This window comes from Asparagus officinalis, chromosome 8 (assembly GCF_001876935.1).
Source record: "Asparagus officinalis chromosome 8, Aspof.V1, whole genome shotgun sequence".
Taxonomy (NCBI): Eukaryota; Viridiplantae; Streptophyta; class Magnoliopsida; order Asparagales; family Asparagaceae; genus Asparagus; species Asparagus officinalis.
The window spans coordinates 92296029-92301601 of record NC_033801.1 but is presented as its reverse complement, the minus strand read 5'-3'; positions in this window follow the sequence as shown (position 1 = coordinate 92301601).

Here is a 5573-nt window from a genome sequence, read left to right as displayed (position 1 = left end):
TAGGGGATCGTCAGGCAAGCTCCCAGCTGTTGGACGAGCTTGCCTTGTGCAGACAAGCTTCAAACATGCAGGCGAGCTTCAAGTGTGCAGGCGAGCTTGGGTCGTGCAGGCGAGCTTCTAACTATCGGGTGAGCTTCAAATATGTAGGCAAGCTTGGTAGGCGAGGCTGTGCAGGCGAGCTAGCATCATTTAGGTAGGCTTAAAGCTTGAAGCCTTTAGGCAAGCTAAACTCCTTTGCAGGCGAGCTAGCCTCATTCAGGCGAGCTTAAAGCTTGAAGCCTTCAGGCGAGCTAAACTCCCTTGCAGGAGAACTCCCAACTATCGGGCGAGCTTCAAATATGTAGGCAAGCTTGGTAGGCAAGGATGTGCAGGCGAGCCAGCCTCATTCAGGTGAGCTTAAAGCTTGAAGCCTTCAGGTGAGCTAAACTCCTTTGCAGGCGGGGTTGCTCTTCAGGCGAGCTCCAGAACATAGGTTTGAGAGATATCAGCGTTTCCCCCCTTTTTGCTCTTTCGGGTGAGGTTTTAGCAGTTTTGTTCTGAACTTCTCTGATAGGGATTAAATACAATTTTTATTGCCTACAGCTTCCAGTCGAGCTACCAAAGGTGCTATGAGATCCACTAAGTAATGTGGGGCTTGCTATGGCTCGGGCTCTCTATCACCTTGCTCAGCTCCCTAAGCATGAGTACCTCTGCATCCACGTTCTCTTCCCGACATCTATAAGTTTAAGGGTAGAGCTTGTTAAATGCAGTAAATAGGATCTCAGACATAAAGATAAAACATATATCAATAGGAAGATAGTATCACTTATCATCCACCGCATGCGGCTAGAGGAGGAACTGCAAGTGATGATACTAATGGAGACATCTGGTTGTTCAATTGCTCTTATAGGGTGACTATTCTAGCTGTAAATGACGCTAGGATGTCAATCAAATACCGTGGAGCCTACTGCAGCTCTGACTTTGAATCAACTTGCTCTGCTCGTCCTGACATCTATGGTTTCCAAAATAGAGCTTATAAGTCACAGTAAATGGGACCTAGGTACAAAAAATAAAACATATACCAATAGGAAAATAGTATCACTTATCATTCACCACATTCTTTATAATTCAAAGTAAATAGTTCATAAAAAGATTTTGGTAATTTTCGTGTATATATATAATACGTTCTCACTCATACTAGGAATTCCTAGCGGTCCATATACATGATTCCTAGGAAACTCTATCCTAGCTCCACAATATGACACAGGGATGATCCTAAGAATATCGGAACTAGAACTCTGATACCAGCTGTGACGCCCTATGGTTCACACAAGGCTACAGTCCGAGGTGAAACCCGGATTGTCAAACCTACCATGCACCAAAACCGTGCAATAACATATTTCACCATCACAGTTACTATCTCTCTAGTAGAATCAACAAACAGGTGAAGGTACAAATAGGTAATAATAATGAAATAGAACAATGAAACAAAGTAATCACAGGAGAAGTGTACAGATAACCAACATCATCAGCTCTCAACTAAAAATAAATAAAATATCTCTGAAAATAAAATAAAAGTAGTGTGTCTCATCACAAGAGTCAAATGAAATCTCTCTAAGGCACTCAGTCTCTACAATATAAAATCACAATCTCTAAAGTCTAAAAATAAACAACTATTGTGGAGCTCTGTAAATAACTACAAATATAAAATAATAGATGGAAGCTAAGATGCAACTCCATCAACCTGCGACTCTCCGTGTGCCTGACTCGCTGTCTGGAAAGAGAGGAAACAACGAGTGTCAAAGCGCTAGAGAGATCATCTCCATCGCCCCCAGGGGAAGGGGTAGGAGTTTATAAGAAAATATTGCTTAATATATATAGATATAAAGTCATTCATATAATTCTAGATGGAGAGTGGTACTTAGAAACCTACAACACGAGAATTAGTATGTCGAGCGAAATAATCCAAATAAGGAAACCCTCATGTATATACCATGTCTCAAATTGTGAATCGCTAAATACCAATTCTAATCATATGAATGAAAACAGCACATGAAAAAAGTACAACCACTCCAAACCTTAACCATATAAAGCCAATGTCACATCTCGAACTACCATCGGGTAGTTGGCGCAGTCACAAGGAAATAACATCTAGCTCAAACATCACCATAGACCATACCATATATGTCATGTATCCAATGTGCACCCTACTCTTGGGTAATCTAACATAGGAGCAAACTATAACTGTGTATATGTGTCTTTATCACATAACGATACTCTTGTAAGGTTCTCACAATATCATGTGGATTTCACGTCCTTATTCATTCTATGACAATAGATTTTATCTCTCCTATTCCAAATTATGCATCCAGATAATCGTACCGTGGAGTATAAGCATATCAGCCCAACCCAGAAACACTCCGATCATCTTCGAGTATTGGTACCGCCGAGGTCTTATTACGGGAAAAAAATCCACACTGAGCATCCACAAGTGATGAATCAAGCATTACGTGTGTGTTATTTCAACACTATCAACTTAACATGTGTCATACATCTCAACTATTCATGTAACCTCATTTAGGAACATGTATTCAAGTGTTCATGTATGTATCTCAATGTGCGGATCCAATATCTCATGTTCAAAGACATCTCAGGTGTTAAACAGGTCACAAACATCATATTATAATTTGGGTTGATCGAGAAAGTCCCTCGAATCAAACGAATACGACTCAAAACAAGCACATGCACAAACTCAAAAAATAGGTCTTAGTAGTTGACTACTACGCTGAGTAATCGACTACTATGAGCCCATCTAGAAACTGGGAAAACTGGACTAAGTGTGAGTAGTCGACTAATACCAACATTAGTCGACTACTCTTGTATGAAAAACACTTCTGTGAGTCGTATCAAGAAAGGAGTAGTCGACTACTCCTGATATTAGTTGACTACTCTGTGTTAAACAATTCTGTTTTTTAGGTTTTAAGGTTTTTATGATTCTAACTTGTTTAACTTGCTGTAAAACATGTATAAGACGTTTTAATATCTTGATTAACATCTCTGAAGTTAATCTAACACATGAACCAAGAATTATAATATTAAATATTACATGTAAGCTCTAAACATGTATGAAAACATCAAAACGTCGATAAAATCATCAAAACTTAGATAAATCGCATGTTTAATTAGTTCTAGATCTTAATTTACCTATGACTATTCGTTCATAAACTTTTAAACACAAAAAGATTGGATCTTTAACTCATATATTATAAAAGAACTATTTTTTATACTTGAAATAGTTGATTAGGCTCAATAAATCCACGTCAAAACTTAATAAAACAGTTAAAAACGTGAGAGTAGGGTTAGCAGAGATGAAACTCGCCTGAAAACTTGTTGAAAACCTGAAAGATGCAAAACCAAGTTAGATCCCTAAGCTACACGCCAAATAAAAATTAAAATATCTTCTCAATAAGCTCTTGAACTCTCACAAAATTGATCTAGGGTTTAGGGGAGGAGAAGGTGGTTGCTAGGGTTTGAACACTCTGATAAAAAGAACTTAATTCGTGAAAAACATGAGTTTATATGGAGGCAAACCCGAAATAACCCAAACAGACCCGAAATCCAAAAGGAAACTAGAGAATCAGCCAGACTAGTCGACTACTACTCAGAGTAGTCGACTACTAAGATCACAAATAGACTGTTAGTGCATGTTTTGCGTTTGTGCATGTTTTGACTTGTTTCTCTCATATATATGGACTTGTTTGATCTTAAATCACTTGATGTCTTACTCAAACATCATTTAATGATATTTATCACACTAAATGTCCACTTATCACAATTAAGCACATATTAATTCAAATTATCACATATTATCTCAAATTTTTGGGGTTTTACAAATGTTTTGGAAGAGAGAATTAGAGAGAGAAAAAAGAGCCTTTTGAGCATATTGAGAGGAAGATATTGTGAGGGAGTTGAGATCTTTGGTTAGGGTTATATTTGAGTGATTGTGTGAGTTGTAACCCGTTGTATTTCTCCTCCATATAGTGAAATCTTCCCATCCTCTCCCCGTGGACGTAGGTAATTTGTCAAACCACGTAAATTCTCAGTGTTGGTTTGATTTATGTTGTATTTTTGGTGATTGCACTCGTGTTTGGTTTAGTTCTCTTCTCTCATCGCTTGCCGACTCGTTTGGTTTGTGAGAACGCTTCCGCACGGCGCGCAACATAATTAGCCCACATATGGCAAAAGATCCTATGGAAGTCGAGTGGCTATATTGTCTCTCTCCATGGTTACTGGTTCAAACCAAGCCAGTGAATGACCATTAACTCCCTACTGGGCCATTAACTCCCAATTAAGCATGATTTCTCCATAATAGCATAGAAATGTAAAAGACAAATCCTAGAGTGTCGGAGTGGTTATACATTTATATAAGCAGGAAAATTTCTCTCCCAAAGCATTTTAGGATTTTCGCTTCTCTACTTCCTCTGATCGGTCCTTTCAGGCGGGAGCAGTGTTGTGGTGAAACCACTTGTTGGGCTCCGAGGAAATCACACAAACGCCGAGAGAAGGTCACACAAGATCAAAATAATGCCACAAACACAAACAAATAAATTTTACGTGGTTCGGCAAGTTGCCTACGTCCACGGGGCAAGAAGGAGATGGGTTTTCACTAATAGAGAAGGGAGAGTACAAATAGAGATTATAAAATCACTCAAATCTCTCAAACAAACCTCTCAAATCTCTCAAACAAAAACCCTAACCAAAATGCTCAGAAAACTCTCTTTTCTGTGCACAAAACAAACCCCTTTTCTCCTCCCAAAAACCCTAAAATCATGTTAGTATTTATACCAAACACAAATCCCAAACAGAACAGGAAAACCAAAATTGGGCCTGACCTGACTGGTGGTCGACCGTCGAAATCGTCACGGTCGACCGACCAGAAAGACAGAAACTAAAAATCGATTACAGGGTTTGGCGGTTGACCGCGACAGTCGACCGACCAGAGTACAAAAACACACCCTGTACTCGTGCACGTTTCTGGTCGACCGTCGAAGTCACCGCGGTCAATCGTACGACCTCCAAAATATTCCCTTCATCAATTTGCCTAAACTTCGTCGACATCGTTTCCGTTTCTACAATTCTTCACCTCGGTGAAGTTTTTTCCAAAACTGAGCTGACACCAACCAAATCAAATGTCTCACTTATTACGCCCAGTACGAAGTGGAACAATCCACGACAACGGACTCAATCCACAACAAGTCAAAAACCCAAGTGAGAATACGAACAAACTCTAAAATGTCGGTATCAACTCACCAAACCGGATGCATCAAAATGACTACCTACGTATCCTTTTGCCCAAGGAATCGAGCCTCACGTAGATCACCAAATAGCCTCCAAAGGCCCTCAATTAACTAGAAGGATTCTTAATCCATCATGATCATCACCAACAAATCTGCAGCTGATAACTCTCCCACTGGCCTCAAAGTGAAACGAACAAAACACCTCCACCTGAGGTGAACCAACAGCCATAGCCAAATCCGAACTGTGTCCACCAGCTGCACTCGAATGAACAAACTCATCATCTTCATCCACATCAA